Consider the following 19,664-nt stretch of genomic DNA (forward strand, 5'->3'; position numbering starts at 1 on the left):
GCATTACTCAAAGGGTTAAAGGGAACCTCAGAACTCAATCAACATTCCTTTTGATACCTGGAGGGGTGGTAAGTAGGTCCAGCTGAAAAGGAGTCTAGTTTCCTTAACAAGACACAAGCTCAGTTAGGAGGAGCCCTAGGGGAAAGGAGGTAAGTTCTTGCTCTCAGAGAGATGTAAGAAGTTGTGTATTAGGAAGGCTTGTGAAGGACTGAAGTGAAAGTCCCTGAAGGCTAAAGTGGTTTAAACTTGTGATTTTGTTTTGGAAATTTGTTGGCAAGCTCTAGGAGAAAAATCTTGATAGAGATGGCCCAGAGGGCGGGATGAAGCCTGAAACCTGTGAGACCCTGCCTGAAATAGACATATTGGGTCTAGGAGGGAACTGTGGGAAAGGGCTGTTTTGCAAGCTGAGGGAAAAAAATTAAGGAGGCAGCAAAGAGAGGGTCTAAACATATGCACCTTGCCTGTTTTTACAGAGATATCTACAATGGAATCCAGAGGAGAAGGAGAGTCTTGCTCCCCCTACTAGCCACTAAGGAACGTGGTAAGAAACCCCTCGGTGGGGAGGAGATAAGGGCTTCAAAAGCCAGGGGATGAAAGTGTGTAAGCAATCATGGAGTCCAGACTCAGAGACCAAAACCTGAGGAAAGGGCTCTGGACTTCCTGTTGCCCTGAAAGGAGTAAAAACAAAATGTGTTCTGGGATGAGGCATGAGAAGAGGCAGACACTGCAGGACTAGAGTGACCCTTGTCATGGTGCATGGGAGGAGAGAGCCTGCAATACTGCTGCTGTCTGTGATGAGACATACCTGTGGTGAGTCTACTTTTTCTACAGGGCTATAAAAATATTAAAGCAGAGAGAAAGTGCTATGCCTGTGGGATTTAGATATGTGCCTTGCACAATAATCTTGCTCTACAATCAGTTTCAAATTGTCATTGTCTGAGACTCTGCCATGTGGGTTAATTAAAACACTAGGGGCTTGCTCTGTTCCTATTGAAAATACAAGCCTGGACAGCAGGGGAAGAAAAAATTCTTTGTTCCAGCTAATGTCCCAGTGGTGTTTGGTGCCCAAAATAACTGATACCTGCAACCTCACAATTTTTTTCCCCTCTCTCCCTCCAAGTTTTTATTTTCAAAGTAGAAACTGGGACACTAATTATGGGGTGTCACTGTCAAGCATGGGGGGGAATGACAGGAAGTCTGTAGATCATATCCTTTTCTGCCACCTCTAGAAAGAAAAAGTGGGACCAAAAATAGCAGGGTTCGGGAGAAGAGAGGGGGAAATCGGTCATCCCTCTGTAACCTTTCACAGTTTGCTACTAATCCCAAATTCTCCCCCTGTAATTTAGCTCTTATCCTGCTCATTTTCCTCTGCCACTGTGTGTGTCTCAAACATAGTCAGTCATTAACAAATTGACCTGCTTGTTTGCTATACTCAATGCTATTTTGCTCTGTTTTCCAATCAAATTCATTTTCCCCCCTCCCAACTTGGAGGCTCCCAGTCCCAACCCTCCTCAACTCCCTCCAACTCCAACCCCATCTTCTCAGGTTCATTCTTAGCATTGCCAGACCCAAGAGTTTAAAAACCAGGAGTCGAGCCCCCAAGCTTGTGGAACGGTCTTAACCCTAAAAAAATCCCACATTTAAAAAATACTGTTTCCCTTTGGAGTTTTTATTTTTTTTGTCAGCTCCGGGGATTAGAGAATGTTTTCATGAAATCTCACAATTCTGGGAGCTGAGACATTTAAGGAAAACACACTCAATATTACAAGATTCACAATAAAACTGTCAGTTAGGAAGCCAATCCTTCCCCTCCAACACCCAGGTCCCCCTGCCCCTAAGGCAGTGAACCACTCCTCTTCCAACTGCATCTCCATAACTCAGCCTCCCCAGCCCCTTAGCCCTCTCATATCTTACACTGCCAGGCTTAGGGTCTGCTACCTCCACTGTGCTCTCTTCTGGTCTCAGAATTCTCACCTTTGCTAGCTAACAATGACTTTGCTCAGAGGTAGTCCTCCTAACTGTCTCGCCCCTACCACATAATTGGTTCTGTAGCTCTAAAACACTGGAGCAGAGGCCATAAAGACTATTCACAAACTTCCCTATGGGTGTGTCTAGACTACATGCCTCCTTCGACGGAGGCATGTAGATTAGCGAGATCGGAAGAGGGAAATGAAGCCGCGATTAAAATAATCGCGGCTTCATTTACATTTAAATGGCTGCCCCGATCTGCCGATCAGCTGTTTGTCGGCAGATCGGGGCAGTCTGGACGCGATGCGCCGACAAAGAAGCCTTTCTTCATCGGCACAGGTAAGCCTCGTGAAACGAGGCTTACCTGTGCCGATGAAGAAAGGCTTCTTTGTCGGCGCATCGCGTCCAGACTGCCCCGATCTGCCGACAAACAGCTGATCGGCAGATCGGGGCAGCCATTTAAATGTAAATGAAGCCGCGATTATTTTAATCGCGGCTTCATTTCCCTCTTCCGATCTCGCTAATCTACATGCCTCCGTCGAAGGAGGCATGTAGTCTAGACACACCCTATATGCTGCCTCTGTGGGAATGGCCACATCAAAGCCTACTCTTTCCCATCTCCTCAGTCCATGGGCCAGCAGTCTGCATCCTACACAACTAAAAGTACCTCAGTGGCTGCAAAGCGTATGAGAGGTGGAGCTGCTCCAGCCTTGTTAGTGGCAGCAGATCCTGGTGTGTTCCGCAGTACTTCTGCTTGTGGTATTATTTGTGGGGTTAGGGTCCCAGAGACCTTAATAACTAGCTGCAAGTGCCTGGCCAGGGCTGTATTTAGGCATCCACAACATATGCAGCTGTGTAGAACACCCCTGAAAATTTGGGGCACCAGTGGGATAGCTGGTAAGCGAGGGCTGGCTCCCACACACCCAGTGTGCACTGCAGTTTCCTTAGGTGGGGTCATATTCACAGAGCCAAATGTGCGGGCACAGTGCATTCTGCGTGAGGGAGAAGGTGTGGAGATCTCTGTGGCGGGCTGGGTGATATCCTTTGCTGCCTCCTCTAAACCCCCTTGCCCCTGGGCTGTGAGCCTGGGCTGTCACAATGTCTACTCCATACAAAGCTCTGTGTTATATCAGCAATGTGAGGTTTCTTCTGGGGATGCCAGTTTAATCATACTGAGTAGGGCCCCATAAATCCTAAGGATAGCCCTATGTCTGCTTGTACTCCTGCTACACGCAGCAGGGTGTGTTGAATTGTTGACATAGGGCATGTCTACTCTACCTGCTGGATTGATGCAGAGCAATTGATCCAGCAGGGTGAAGACCCAATTAATCAACTGTCGAGTGCTCTCCCATTGACTCCTGCTCCACCAGAACAAGAAGCATAGGCGGAGTCAATGGGAGAGCATCTGCCATCAATTCACCATAGTAAGTAGATCTAAATACATCAGCGTCAGCTACATTGTTCGTGTAGCTGAAGTTGTGTAATTTAGATCCATGCCTGTGGATGTGTAGGCCAGGTCTGAGAGAGATTGGGAATAGCTGGCTTTTTTTGCTGGGTACACTGTTGCTTTGGTCGTGAAATACCCAGGAATCTTTCTGTGCTTAATTAAAAGCTGGGTGCATCTTGGAAAAATGCTTTATTTGATTGTTGGTGAAGGGGGGGGGAGGGTTCCCCCTTAACCCTCTTCTGGATTGGTTTTAAAAGTCAGGGAGGCACTGTTGAATTTAGAAATGTCCAGGCTAGATGTTAAGCATAGATGTCAAAGGTTATAGCCCTTAAACCACTGGGCTCAGTATCCCCAGTACAAACAATCAGCATGAAATTCACTCTTGCTCTGCAAAGTCGAGTATGTTGAAAAATAGAGTGGAATTGACTTTCCTCCATACAAACAGGTAGGGCTTTGAAGAGAGCCACATAATGTAAACCTACAAATAGGTCTCCGTAGTTGAAACTCTACCCTTATCCCAACCCACAAGGCCAAAAAAATCCATCTAAACTGCCTTGCCAGGATTTAGAGTAAATCTAATTCTGCAAGTACATAGATCCTATCTAAGTAGCTTTTAAAATATTAAAAAAAAATCCAGATCACACCTTTCATCAGAGGATCACCAAGAGCTCTCCAAATAGGAATGAAAATAATTCCTTCAATATTCCCATTGGGTATCCTTGTTTTCAGAAAGGGAGACTGAGATAAGCAGATGTTGGGGAACTTGCTGCAGGTAGCACAGTGAGTCAGTGGGAGAGTTAGGCATAGAACCCCCACTTCCTGGTCCTTTGCACTAACTACTGCTTTAATAAGGGAACTTTGAAATGTAGTCTCTTGGGTAAGTGACTGCCATTGCTCTGTTTGATTTCCCTTGTATGTAACTAAGTACTAACTTGCAATGTAACCATTCCCAAAGAATAGCATTTCATACATGTTAAACTTGTACTTCCAACTTTTGAGTGTTGGCTAAATACTTCAGATGAATAACTTTGAACTGTGGTCTGGGGGAGAAGGGGGATAGCTGCAAAAATAATGAGGAGTCCTGTGGCATCTTACAGTCAAACATTTATTTGGGCATAAGATTTTGGGGATAAAAACCACATTGTCAGATTATGGGTTATCCAAGAGCTTCTCATTTTCGCTAGTTAGTATTTGGAATCTCTAGTCACGTGGTGGTGTTTCCAGTCCCTGATTGGCTGACAGATTTTTTTTTTTTTTTTAAGAAATCAAAATTAGTAGTGAATGATAAATAATGCATTATTCATAGGGACTTTTGGAGGAACCAAGGGTCATATTTTGAAATGTCTGAAGCTTTTGGGGGTTTGCAAACATTTTTCAAAAGTCCTCCACTCTCATCTGGATGCTTGTGAATAATTTATCGTGAACCAAATTCATTGCTTGTGTATGTTTACTATTCAACCAACTGTCCTATTTTCTAGGATAAAAATGATAATCATGCTCAGGATTCATAGTTTAGGATTGCAGCTGGTCAACTTTGGCAGGGGGGAGAGTAGTCTGGAAAACATTTCCCATTCTCCCCCTATGTAGTCTTATGGCTTTTTCTGAAGAATTCAGTGTTGGCTGCCAGACACAAGTTTCTATACTAGATGGACTGTTTGTTTGTTCTCACATTGCAGTTCCTATATTCAGTGTACTACTTTTCTAGTCCCCCATCCTTCCTCATTTCCTCACTCTCACATACTTTGTGGCTTTGCATTGGTTGTTTCTCAGACCACTCAATGAACACAAAATGAAAATTCTTTCGAGTGCTCTGAAGATGAGCACTCCAAGAACGGGGCTCCTTCGGGCTGGCTGTAATGTGTCACAATGGACGGACACTTCTGCCAGATTGGACTTTGACGGTAGGGTATTGAAACTTACTTAGTATAACTGATGACAGCAGGAGGAGAGTTAGATGAGTACTGAGTGCTTCTGACAAGTGAACCCTAAATGTTCAGAATGATCCAATTGTAATGTAACTGGGGCAAGAAAACAATCTCAGCCTGCAATACAAGTCTACCATCACCCATTTGCTAAGTAAAAAATGAATTACTTTAAAATTCTCTGCAAACATGTTGATGCTTCCAATACATAATGGTGTTTGTTAAACACCAGGCAGAACTTGGGAAGGGCAGTTGGGTGGGTGTAGGCAGTTCAGTGACTCCTTTTCAGTGATTCAGAAGCAATCCTTTTGTATTTCATGATGCACTGCTTTGCTGAGTAAAGGGGAAAATAAACTTATATGGTTGTTTTTAGTTATTTTGCCAGTCTCTGACAACACAGCCAAAGAGTGGGTGACAGTAATCTCTCTGCTTATTATATTCAGAGAAATTCTGCAGTGCTATGTGGCCTCGTTATGCCAAGGGTACTTAAAGCATTTAAACAACTACAACACACCTTCCTGGGAATTCTCCCACTATAGGAAGTGTTCTAGAGTAGCGTTTCTCAAAGTGGTCCATGAAACCACTCCTGAGAAACCTGCTAACTGGCTGCTCCAGTGTGTTTATTTACCAGTTCCATGGCCACAGAGCTTTGTGGCTCCCATTGACTCTGGTTCACCATTTACAGCCAAGGGGAGCTGTGGGAAGTGGCGTGGGCAAGTTCTACCTTCAGTTAGCTGGTTTCTCTGAAGTTTTGTGGCCCACTTTGAGAAACACTGTTCTAGAGGCATGGTTGGGAGGTTTCCATGCCCCAGGTATTCTACTTTGCTCCCCTGAGTTACCTATTTATCTAAGGTGGCTGTAAGCCCTCACTACTGTGGTATCTGAACACCACAGAACCTCCCTATGAAGTAGGAAGGTAGTGTTCTCCTTGTTTTACAGATGGATGAACTGTGGCACAGAGACAAGGGCTTGGTGTCTAGCTAAATATCCATGGACTCGAACATGGGTCTAAGGGCTGTAACCACTGGAATATTCATTAGGCCAGAGGGACTCAATACTCAAGTTGTGGAACAGTTTCAGCAGGACAGATTGTGAGCTCCCAAAATGGTTAGAGCATTCAGCTGGGGTCTGGGCTAGGGTCTCTGCTCTGAGGCATAGTGAGGAACTGAACCTGGTTCGCTCACATCGGGTGAGAGCCCGAAGCAATGGGTTGTTAGATATAAAGGTGACAGTGGTTTTCATTTCTGTGAAGAATGACTGACGGGGGCTGTCATAGATGCCTATCTCAAGCAGAAGGTTCAAAGACATGAATACTGAGTGGACTTAGGTGCCAAACTTCCGTTGAGGGGTGGTATTTAAACAACACCTCTCTCCTTGGCATTTCACATGGCTTGTCTGCACAGTGCAGCAATGTGCATTACAGGGGGATAATTTCTAAATGCACATAATTTGGTCTGTTTATACTATATACCAACTAAAGTTCCTCAGCAGGGTCAACAGAGACCAAATAGTGTGCAGCATTTCAATGTGCAGGGCTAGACCATAGAGACAAGCCATTACTGGCTAGTTTAGTTTTTCTGGCTTCTATGAATCCCTCTGAGTTAAGTGTCTAACTCTCTCCATGCAATGTATAGGGAGCCCAGGTGTCTGACATAGTGAGCCTGAATTCTACAAGGTGGTCAGGTGCCAAGCATTGTAATGACTTGAAGGCCTCCCTAACCGGACCCAGGAGCTTACATATCCCCACCAGTTCTTTCTTTTTGCTCCTTGTGCAGGGATGAATTGAGACCATAGTGCCTGTCATTTCAGAGAATCCATGAAAGGTCTCACAAATGGAAAAAAATGATGCACTACGTATGCCCTAATGATGCACTTCATCCTCCACTGAGTTGCATCCACTTCTGGCACAGAATGCAACTGATGATTAGATGCCCTAAACCTTTACGTATTTGATGTATGCACTGTTAAAGGACTATGCCCCCTCCCCCCCTAGCAAGCACAAAGAGCTCTCTGAAGCTACCCTGTCAATGGCAGGTAGTGTTGTTCTAATCTAATACAGTTTGGTGGAACCATTTCTGTTTAGTGGCATGTGTGTAATGAGTGGCTAGTATGTCAGTCTAGTCTGCATTGCTCTTTTTGTGATGTGTATACCTCTCGGCTACCACAGCTGCTGCTAATTGTTCCTCTGTAAATAGCATCAGCAAAATAACTAAGGAATGAACAGGCTTTAGAAACTAAGCTCCTTTTTCTGCTCTGGAAACATTTTTTTTTTTTCTGGTCATGGCTGAGGCAAATGGGCTTGATGCGATTTTGAGTAAGTTCCTTCTCATTGTACTGCACCTTCCTTGTGGATAAATAGGGATTAACTCTGCAGGGATGGCTATTTGGCACTATAAACCATCCCTGAATTCTCTCCAGTGTGTGTTTTTAAACATTCTATTACTTATTCTTAATTGAACCCAAGACTCTGCAACATTTGCTTCCTTGTGTGTGAATTTTAAAGCCTTCCCTGGAAGCTTCATATACATACAAGGAAATGAGCATTAAACATTTGTGCATTGAGCAATTAAGCAATGTTTGTGATAGCTAAGAGGCTCACATGTTACAGCTATGTTGCAGAGGGGCACGGTGTTAGGTGGGTCCTTTAATGACCAATTGTCCATCATTCACATGTCTCATGAGCTGTCAATAGTAAGTGGCAGCAACAGAACTTTGGTCTTTGCTAGCAAAAATTAATACTGTTTAACTTAATGTGTGGGGGTGTTTTTTTGTTAAGGCTTAACTCAATTTGATAGTGGAAGCTAGTAAGAGCTGTGTGTGTGTGTGTGTGTGTGTGTGTGTGTGTGTGTACCTGTGCAAACCAGGTGAGAATGCCTCAAGTATCTTTTCAAGACGCTTTTTTGAATATTAAGTGTCTATTATGCAAAATGCAGCCTTTGCTTATTCAATTATAACAGAGTTCATCTGAAAAGGAACAATTCACTCACTTTAAAAGATTTAAAAATAGTCATCTTAACTTTACTGGGGGTGGGGTGGGGAAGAGACCTGAAATATTGACTGCTGACAGATTGCATTTAAAAGAAATCTGCCCTTGTGACAGGGTGGACTAGGTCCCGAAGGAACCTGTTGGAAGCAACTTGCACTCAGCAGGGGGCGGGGGCATTCCTGTGAGGTAAGTGCCACCCTATTACAACCCCCCCAAACTCCATTCAGTGGTACAAACTTAAATTAAAAGGGCTGGCCACACAGCCATGGAGAACAACGCATACTATTTAACTACAGCAGAGCTATAGGGAAGGCAGCAGCAAGAGTAACTTCCTTAATGCGACTTAAGGGAATAGTTCTCAGCAAGTAACACATTGGATGAATGAAACCTTCTCCTGCAGAAAACTCAGGAGCAGATATCATGGTTTCCTTGAATTTATTCTCTGGATCAACCTTGACCAGTTCTCTGCAAGGACTTGATACTTGCTACTCGATCTATGTTGATCATTCTGGTTGGTGTTTTCTGCCTCTTGTTTCTGATTGAAACAGTTGTATCCATGTCTTTGAAGTTCACTTGGAACAATTATCTGTGCCAGTAAAACCTGGTTGAAAGAAAGTGCCTCACAATTTGAGGCTGAGACAGGTCAAAGGGAATTCAATAAAAGTACAAGTGGGTAGTTGCAATTGCAAATGGAAAGATCTGTATGAAATCAATAGGCATTGTGTAGACATTCAGTACATATAATTCCTGGGGGATGTAGGGGAAAGAAAATCACCCAATAGAGGTCAGTAGCAGTGCTGTCTTCTCCTATTGAATTCTATAGGATAGTTTGAAAAGCCTACAGAAGGATTATTAATTTCTATTAAAATCTGTAGAGCTAAACTTATCTGGAGTTCACACTCTAAATTGAAGCGGGAAAGTTCAATCTTCTTTATCCAAAATGGACCAATAAAAGATATTGCCTCACCCAGTCTATCTCCTTAATATACTGGGACCAACATGGCTGCAACACAGAGGCAAAAGTAAGGCCATCACATCCCCAACTTGACTCCTTTACTACCCCACATCTCCAGCACTCTGTCCAGACTTCTGCACCCCCTCCACCCTAACCCTCTTCGCTGAGTACCCCACACTTAAATGTCTTCCAAATCCTGTTGTATCGCAGCGCCATCACCCCCTGCCTTGAGGGCTCCCCAAGGAAGGGGGGTGCAAATAGCATTTCGACTAAATGAAAGCTTTTGTAGTGGGGGGGGGCGAGAGATCAGTTTTCATCAAATCTTCAGACTGGAAAAAAAACTATTTTTGTTTTATTTGGGGGAGGGGAGGTGGTGTTTTATCAATCTTTACAATTTTGAAAGTTGACAGGGGTTTTTTTCCCCCCATGGGGAATAACTTTCCCAACCATTTGTAGTATTGAGGTATTTAACTGAGAACCAGTTCCTAAAGAAATGGACCAAGTCACTGATGGCTCTTATGAGAGAACTAGCCAATTAGTCCGTCATAAGATGGGATTTTTAGGTCTCTCCTCCACGTCGGTCTTCTCTCCTGAGCCTCCGGTCTCTTGCTCCATCTCTCTCTCTCTCTCTCCTCCTCCTCCTCCTACTGCCTCCCCCCACACCCTTCTCAGCTCTCCTCCACCTCCTGCCTCTTACTCTGTCTCTCTCTTTCTCTTCTCCTCCCACTCCTGCCTCTCACTTGGGGGACCGCGGAGCCCAAATGGTTGCTTGCCCCACTTGCTACCATGCGGCATCCTGGCTGAGCAGCACAGAAGTCAACCGAGCACCACGGCGGGAGGTGAAGGGGGGCGGGGTGGTGATATTCACGGCCAGGGGGCGGGGCCTGGAGCCTCTGTCATGCCACACGTCACTGCCATGCCCCTCTTTCTCTCCCGCCGTGGCACTCGGCTGACTTCTGTGCTGCTCAGCCGGGCTGCCACGGGGGAGCAAGCGGTGCAAGCGGCTGTTTGGGCCCCGCACTCCCCATGCAGCATGGGCTGCCCAGAGGGAACAGTCAGCATTTCAGCGTTACAGATTCACAGACACTGGGCTACTATATATATATATATATATATATGAAATGACATGATTTCAGTTTAAAGGCCTGCGTCTAAAGTCTAGTATGCCAGAATATGCATCTCCCCATTGGCTTCAGATTAATTTGTTAATGTTCAGCATGACCATAGCTCAAGCTTTGTGTTAAGTTGGGTGAGTAAAATCACAAGCCACTTTTCCAAATTCTGACCTTAAATGCGTATTGTTTTGCATATGTGGTGCTACAATCTGTCTCTTCTTTGTAAAGATGGGGATGGCTTGAAAAATCTGCCAGTAGTTCTGGAGTGCAATATTTTAGAGAGGTGCAGATTGAAGCTTTTGGCTCATGTGCAGAGTTACAGGTCAGCCATATAGTTCAGCTTTGGACTTGAGCATGTATCAACTTTTTAACCAAAAATTAAGGGATATTTAGATGTTGGCATTTCTTATGGGCCAACTTCTATATTAAAATAAAAATCTTGAACTTTTTAAAGTTCTAAAACCATTTAGAGTCTGGCTTTGGAGGGAGGGATAAAGTTTTAGAAATGCTGTTAATCTAGATTTGTTTCTTCTAGTGGATTCTGAGCACAGCCCAAGTTCATAGTCCCATTGTATGTCTTTCTTCATGTGAGTGGTGTTCCAGTTAAATTTCCAGTTACAGTAGAAGTAATCTACAGAGGAATGGAATGTGAGAATTGTCAGACTGGTTCAGACCCTGGTCTAGCTAGCTCAGAATCCAGTTTCTCACAATGACCAGCAGCAGCTGCTTCAGAGGAAGTTAAGGAATATCCTGCCCCCAGGAAAAGCTTCCTGTGAATCCTATTAATTAATGTCTGGCTTATGTTCTGAACCATGGGCCTTTTTCTTTCAAAACTCTTGTTTATATTTTTAATATTTGCTATTCTAATTCTGGGTGTTCTGATTGATATCAATGTCTAATTATTTTTTTAATCCTGCTAAGCTATTGGCTTCAGTGATATCTTATGGCAATGAATTCCACCTGCATTATGTGGAAAATATTCTGTCAAGGGGTGGCAGGATTCTTGAAGGAGAGATGTGACTTGCTTCTCTTGCCTCCCTAGGTATTGAGAATGAAGAATATCTCATGACCTACCTGTCACGTGACTCAGTAGGTTTCTGGGGTATAGAAAAGAGGCCCGTGGAAAAGATTGCAGGAAGGGGAGTCATCAGGCAGGTGGTCAAGCCAGGATAGGGCTATGTGTGACGAAGGCTTGACTTGTCTCCTGGGGTGGGATGTCAACTTTCTAATTGCACAAAACCTTTCTCTGCACTTTCTCCAAGGACCCAGGTCCACTCACTCCATACCCCCTTCTTAACTTTCCCATTTTCACTGAGCTGGGGAAGAGGATTGGGTTGAGGCAGGGAATAAGGTTCTGGCTGGGGGTGCAGGCTCTGGAATAGGAGATGAGGGGTTTGGGGTGCAGGAGAGGGCTCTGGGATAGGTGGTGGTGCCGAGGGGTTCAGAATGTGGGAGGGTGCTTAGGGTTGGGGTAGAGGTGAGAGATGCAGGTTTCTGGCAGTACTTTCCTCAAGTGGCACTTAAGAGATGGACAGACATGCTGGCCAGTTCCCAGGGGTAGGAACGCAGCAGGGCCAGTGTTTGCGGGGAGAGGGGGTGGGAATCACACAACCCCCTTCCCCCTGTTACCAGACTTGCCCAATACTCTGGGGTATGCTCATTTATCAGGGTTACCCTTATGGGACTGGGGGAAAGTTAACAATTCTATCAGTGTGCTGTTGGTGCTTACTTGTGCTCTCATATGGAGCTGAATTCTCCCTGCTGCCAATTCCCCCTCCTACTGGGGCTCTCCTGCAGGAACTAGGTTCCTCAGGATGGGGTTCTTGCCACCTTGGCAACACACACAGACACTCACCCACTAACAGAGCACGTCTGAGAGGACTGGGTACTCAGCACTCACAAGCTGACCCCCTCATATGTCCCTGGACTCAGCTGGCTGGGTTTCACAGCAATGCCACACTGCACCCTCATATGCCTTTGGACTCCGTGGGCTGGATTAAACAGCACTTTAAGGTGCCATCCTCATAAGCCCCCAGGTTCAGCACCCCCTATCGCCACTTTCACACCACAGTCATTCACTGGTAAACCACACGATGAGCAAACCCCACAGGATTTTGGGCACTACAGGGATCTTTTGCTTGGGTACAAGAAGCGTTGTTGCAGAGCAAATGGGGAAGCCAAAACAACACCCCTTAAGGAAGAGTGAGCAAAAGAGAAAGAAAGAGAGAGAAGCAACCAGCTTAACAATGGAAGTGATTTATTTCTAAGTAGTGAATAGATATCAAAGTTACAATATTAAATCTAAATTGAAACTGATTACAAATGTTAGGTAGGGAGAGAGGGAGGGAGAGGGAGAGCTCTCTCTCTCTCTCTCTCTCTCTCTCTCTCACCATGAAGCTTGCACTGATCAGGGTTCCCAGATGATGATGGTAGCTGGGGGTCCAGAGGGCAGGAGACAAGCAGGACAGAGCCCCCAGCATGATCAGACAGGTGATGATGAAGTCTCAATGGAACTGATGCAGTTTAAGTCCTGGTATCAGAACAGTTTTCTTGGGGCAAGGATAGGAGTTTTTATAGGGATAGTTCAAAAAGAAAGAGGTGAGACAATAGAGACTGATCACCCCTGGTTATGGGTGATGTTCCTTGAACGAGCTCACAATGCAACTAGGCAGTTTCAGTATTTTAGATGTCAATAGGATCGTTACTAGAATTGGTCTGATAATGACTAATTTGGGTGTGAGCAGGCCTAGGTTCATTAGCATCTGGAGCAGGGATTTCCCATCAGGCAGTGCTTCTCTGCTTTCGGTGTCCCATAGTTCACTGCGGTTCTTGCCTTGAAAGAGCTGCTCTCCATTCTGCATGCTAATGAGATGTCCCTCTGTTCCATCTTTAATGCAAATGAGGCTGGGGTGTTTCCTTAATTGTATCACCCTTGTCTGAAGCCATTTAGGTGTGTCTTCCCTGGCCTTTTCATTGCTTTGTCTGATTCCAGCAAAGGCTAAGGGGGGGGGGGGGGGGGGGGCAGGCGATGGTTTTCCATGAATGTCACTCCCTGGCTCCCAAAAGCACAGGGCTGGTAGGTAACACCCCCTATGGCTGCTCATATATCTAGGGGCTGGAGGAATGTGCTAGCTGCTTCCTGAGACCCACTCAGAGCCAGGTAGGGAGCCTACCCAGCCCTGTGCCAACTGGACTTTTTAACAGCCCAGTATGAAGGGATGCCAACTCTCCCACTCTCACTGGGAGTCTCCCAGCATGACACCCTGTCTCCCAGAGGCTACTGCAGCCAATCCCGGAGATTTTGAAGGCTAACAGTTCAGCAGTGCAGTGGTGCTCATGCAGACTCTTACCTGCCTTGACTCTGCACCACTCCTAGAAGCAACTATAGCACCATACATGCATCCCTATGTGGCGGGGGGAGGAGGGGCGGGCCTCTGTGCTGTCCCCACCCTAAGCACTGATTCTGCAGCTCCCATTGGCTGGGAACTGCTGCCAATGGTAGCTGCAGTGGCAGTGCTTTGGACAGCAACATACATTGACTCCTCCCTCTCCCTGCCTAGGAGCAGCAGGATGGGGGGAGCAAGCAATAAAGGGAGGAAGAGTGGAGCAAGGAATTTTGGGTTTGCATGATTAGGAATGTGGCAACTATAGAGGGCAATAGGCAGTGCTTGCTGAACCTGCCATGTCCCTCTTCAACCAAATGTTCTGGTAAAAAAACTGGATACCTGGCCACTGTCCTCCTGGGAGAAGCCATAGGCTCCATGTAGAAAGCCATGGGAGGTGCTGTTGGGTTAATAAGCAGATAAATCCTCAAGGAATGTGACTCGGACACAGGTGCCAGAACCTTTGTGCAATGAGGAGAGTGGGGGAACCAAAGCCAAAGTGACCCCTCCCTCTGGCTGCTCTGGAGTCTAACCAGCTGGTTTCTCTTGTGGCACAGCAGCCCTTGGTGGGCAAAAGGTGTAATTGCAGAGCCTTGCCAGCAGAATTTATTATTCTGCTGGCAGCAGAGGAAATCTGTGGGAGACATGAATTCTGTGCTGCTTTCCTTTGTTAAAAAGGGATGTGCGTGTAACCTGTCCTGTTCTGGTTGGCTCAGAGAGTGTCTATTCTGAGGGTTTAAAGAGGGCCCCTTAACTGACAGGAGAAACCACATTTAGACAGATGAACTTTATTTTGTGGTAACTGATGGTATTTGGAACTCTGTGGCTACGTCTACACTGCAGTGCTATTTTGGGATACCAGTGGTATCTCGAAATAACTATTCCACGTCTTTTGAGCACGCTCATTATTTCAAAATATAATGGGCTTGCTATTCTAATGTCTCTGTAAACCTCCTTCCATGAGGAGTAAAGGATGTTTCGGAATAGTGATTTATTTTGAAATAAGTGCTGTATAGACGGTGCCAAATTTCAAAATAAGATCAAAATGAGAGATGCAATTTGAGCTGTGCAAATTGTCTATCCCATTTCGACCTACAGTGCAGTATAGATGCACCCTGAAGGACATAGTCAGCCAGGTCACCAAAGACAGTATGTCTGTATTTTGAACTTTATTTAATAAACCAGCCCCCGAAAGGGAGGTATTAGAGCCTTTGTGGGATTAATGAGCCCAAAGGAGGAAACTGAGGTAGCAAGAGGCCTTCTGATCACACCTTGTGATGAATTCTGTTTGTCAGTCTTCAATTTTTCATCTTTTAAGCTTCACTCAATATCCCCTTGTTTTTGTATTATGAGATCAGGGTGAACTGAATTTTCTGATCAGGTTTTCTACGGCACTCATTATTTTGTATGCATTTGTCACTTCTCCTTTCTAAACTCTACTATCTTTTCCTTTTCTCTTCAAATAAGTGCATGTAGTCTGTACATCACAATACACGTTTTGCGTAGTGATGGGCTCCATCTCTCACTATGCCAACTCAGAATTTCCCCAAAGCTTGGGGTCATTCTGATGCAAGGATAATTGGGGGGATAATTGTTTTCTGTTAAACAGCAGAAGCAGAGACAATTACACCCCACTTTGATTTGTGCAATGTTTACAGATACTTGGAGCATCATTGAGGGCAAAATGTACCCCCAAAATATTCTGGCTTTAGTTTTTTCCCCAGTATTATGGTTGGATACTTTCTCTTTTAAAAAAAAAAAAAAAAAAAAATCTTACACCAGACCCCCATATCAACCCTCTAATGCTTATCCATATATCCTATTCTCATAGTTAGAATAGAATTGCTCACCCTGCTGGATTCTGTCCTCTCTAACTCTGTGAATCATGTACTATTGCCCAGTTTGCCCTGCTGCACGTTCCTCCAGGTAAAGTGCATCAATCAATCCTGTTAGCACAATACCACCTGTGTCTCTGGCCAATTGATCTAGCTGCTTTAAGCAATCAAAAGTTATGGTGCTGTTTCTTCATCTCCTCCAGCTCCACTTTCCCTTGGTCTGCCAGTTTAATGCATTGACCCAATATGCTTCACATACAAGCTGTTAGTCAGATCACAAAACAGCAATTCTTTGCAAAGATGTCATGTTTTGCCATGAGCCACTTCTTTGCCATAGGCTGGGCTTTTCAGGGCTCTGGCAATTAGACATGGAAAAGGTCATGTTGCTCAACATAGTCCTCCACAAGCAAAGCGTGCCTGTAGGCATTGGCATTATAATCAGCAATTGGTGAGTGTGAGAAAAGTCTGCAGAGGTTGACATCCTAAAGGGCAACCCCTTGCAGCAGCAGCAATATGCTGTAACTAACAAGGAAAGCACAAAAGCTCAAGAGGAAATGGCTGTTTTAAGTCAGTACTGCAGGGCACATACATGATACTGATATACATGGTGACTGCATTGCTTGGTGAATGCAGCTTAAATAATATCCCTGAATACTCCTCTACAGAGACAGCAAGAGAGAGGCGAGCAACAGTGTGGAGCTATAGCTCCAAACCAACAGCTTTTTGGCTGATGTTACCTTTTAAAATAGTTCTGCTTGCAGGCAGCCCTTGGCACGGAGAAGGGTTTTGGAGACAATGCTGGAGGAAAAGCACTAAGGAGACTCCTGAAGGAACTATGTGCTGAAAAAAGACATGTAAACCTTAAGAGTCTGCTGTAGCTGTGACAATGTCTAGTGTGACTGTACATATACCCAATAGCCAACACTAATGTGCCTTGAAGGTATTCATCATGCATATTGTATGGGCTATTTATTTATAGGAATCTGCCACTCACTACATAAGTGATGTGTGCCAAACAGATAGCGGATCTCAGCCCCCAAGGCACAATACAGAAAATGCAGTATAATATACATTGCTTAAAGAATATTAGCTTCTCCCTCTCCCTCCCCCCTGCCCTCCCCGAATATGTCTACACAGAAAAGTTATTTCGAAATAACAGCCATTATTTGAAATAGCGGAGGGCTTATTTTGAACTTGGTAGGCACTATTTCTCGTGGAATGAGGTTTATTTCAAAATTGCTGTTTTGAAATAAGCTCTGTGTAGATGCGGAATAGGGGCTAATTCGAAATAGGGGGGCTTCCAGCCCTTCCCAGGGTGCCCTGCTGGCCACTCTGGTCCCAACCAGGAAAACTCCTCTCCTTCCCCCCTCTCCTGTGCCCCCCCCCCCCCGCCCGGAGCCCTTAAAGGGGTAGAGTCTGGCCACAGTGCCTGTGCCAGCTCCAGGACTGCCAGCTCAGAGCCAGTATTCACTGCCCCAAACCAGTGGCCCCAGAATGAGCCAGGCAGCCAGTGCCAGCCAGCCCTCCACCACTCCCCAGGACCAGTCTGCCAGGTCCCAGGAGCCTGACAGGGGCCGGAGAAGGCAGGTGCCTTCCTGGTCCCGTGCGGAGATCAGCTTGTGACTAGATATTGTCCTGTATCATACACTCTTGTCCTCTTTGTACAAGGTTTAGGCTTTATAAAGTCGCATTTGAAAACCCATAACTTGCTGGCCAGTATCATCTCGATAATATATGTGGCAACTTTGCACGTGAATTTGTAAGCTTTCCCTGTATATTAACCAGAATTCCAAATTCACGCAGCCTTGCCCATATAGATGCTGGCCAACAAGTCTGTCCTAAACAAATGAGTGCTTGTCTTAATTTGCATTTCAGAAGTAAACAAATTGGGGAGGGGGGAGATTTCAAACAGGTCACAGAAACAGAAGGACAAACCTTGCATAGAAACTCTTTAGCTGATAGGTCTCAGCTGGAAATAGCTTGCCCCCCTCTTGAAAACCATCTAAAAAAGAGGGAGACACACTCTAGAGTGTGCACACCTCTCTCCCCCTCCATATCCCTGCCCTTTGCAGGACAAAAGGAAGCAGCTATTGGATTGGGGCAGGAGAGGTCATGACCTGAAAAACTTGGTCCATGACCTTACAGGAAACATGGTGAGAGCTTTCTTTCGACGAAGGTGCTTTCGTTAGTAGATTTTTTTTTTTTTTTTTTTTTTTACTAAAATCATCTGTCTCTTTCTTGAAACCATTTCTGATTCTTATGCTTCATTGACTACAAAGAGATGGATTTTGAATATAAATAAAGTTTTACCATTTTTATCTAATTCGTTTTTTTTAAATTGAAATGTCTGGAAAACTGGATAGTAATAAATTGGTATATTCTATTAAAGGAGGGGGGTGGGCACTACCGGATATTCCTGGGGAAATTTTGAGATTGTGGATATGTTGGGGTCACCTAGTAATATCACCAAGCCCAGGTTGGTGAAGGTTAAGATCTAGCTGGCAGTCTGCTACTACACATAGGGTGTAGCTTGCATGCTGGAAGGCTGTATGTGGGTAGACCTAGTGGAAGCCATTATGGGCAAAGCACTGTAAAGGACCCAAGACTGCAGCGCCAAGGTGACATAGTCGCTCTTCCCCTAGTCTGGATTGTGCCCCAATATGTTGTAGCTTCATTGTCTTCCACAAAGCTGCGCTGATCTACAGCATCTGGCCCATAGGCATCAAAAGTGGGCAAAGGAGACGGGAGTGGGGAATGTGAGTGGCAGCAGGCCTGTAGGTCGGTGAGCTTTGAGTCAAAAATATACAGGGAGGAGAAATGCCCTAGAGTAAAAAGGGGGAGAGGCTAGCGGTTAGGATACCTGAGTTAGTTTTTATCCTCCTTATTCTTGTTTACTTCTGAAGTTCTTTCCATTTGGACTATGAAACTGCACTGGCCATTTTCAGTGTCCCTGTCCTTGTTACACGGGGTGCATATTGGCATAAGATTCATATGCTTATTGTTGATGTGCAGTAAATTCAAGCTTTTTTTTTTAACTTTTACTTGCACTGGTAAATAAAGGGATTTTATGAAACTGCTGGGAAAATCCGTATTGGTTTCCTTCTGTTTTTAAATGCCTCTTAACACATCTTCTTTTCTTAGACTCTTTTCCCCCTACAAGGCTGAGTAATGGAACAATGGGAAATATTTCATTGTGATATATGAATAAAATTTTTTGTTTGGATATTTACTACTCCCTAGCAGTTGATAAGAAAAAGAAAAGTATGTTTTACGGCTGTCAAGCGATTAAAAAAAATGTGATCACGATTAACCGCGTGCAACTCCCCTTTGAAATACTGCAGCGGTGTTTCAATGGGGAGCGCTGCATGGAGCCCGTGATCAGCTGGAGTCCCCACTAAGGCACTGGAGCAGCATGTCAAAAGGGCAGCGCAAGCCGAAGTGTTGTTTTGGTGCTTTAAAGAGGCAGTGCATTCAGCCTGCAATTAACCGTTAATTTTTTTAACGCATTAATCCTGTCCTGTGTGAATTGCAGGCATTAATGCAGGTCAACTGACAGCCCTAGTATGTTTCATTGAAAACATGCAAAAGAAATGAACTTTTTAGTTTGGTTTGTTGGAAACGTATACTCTTGTGGTGGGGGGTTTTTTCCTCAAAACTATTTTTTTCTGAAAATTTAACTTTAGTGGTAGAACAGATCCTGCCCTCCCCTCTGAAAGCAAACTTTTTGGAAAAACTTTGATCAAAAGGAATTTTTTATCAAGGAAAAAAAGTGAGAAATATTTGTGACCATTTCTGCTCTCCAGACAAAGCCTGTTTCTATGCACTGCCATTGGGCAATGGCGCATACAAAGTGATGACGGTCACTTGTGGATGACCTTTCTTTGGAATTAATGACCACCTGAGGGAGATGACCACAGCTGATCTGAACTTTGGATGGTTCCCTTGTTGACATGCTCAGGAGAGGAACCAAGGATTGAATGAACCATGACTGGATTGCATCCCACGCTAGATTTGGCTGTTTGTCAGAACTGAGGCAAACTGGTAGGGAGCCTC

At 44.8% G+C, this 19,664-nt stretch overlaps 1 protein-coding gene across 2 annotated transcripts in view; it reads left to right on the forward strand.

The window, feature by feature from the left end:
* The first annotated feature begins 441 nt into the window (after positions 1-441).
* LRFN2 (leucine rich repeat and fibronectin type III domain containing 2) overlaps positions 442-19,664 on the forward strand; it is a 326,933-nt gene continuing 307,710 nt past the window's right edge. For both annotated transcript variants that reach the window (XM_075925387.1, XM_075925386.1), the window contains exon 1: positions 442-810. The gene's annotated coding sequence lies outside the window, so the exon portion shown is untranslated. The remainder of the gene's footprint in view (positions 811-19,664) is intronic.

This window comes from Pelodiscus sinensis, chromosome 3 (assembly GCF_049634645.1).
Source record: "Pelodiscus sinensis isolate JC-2024 chromosome 3, ASM4963464v1, whole genome shotgun sequence".
Taxonomy (NCBI): Eukaryota; Metazoa; Chordata; order Testudines; family Trionychidae; genus Pelodiscus; species Pelodiscus sinensis.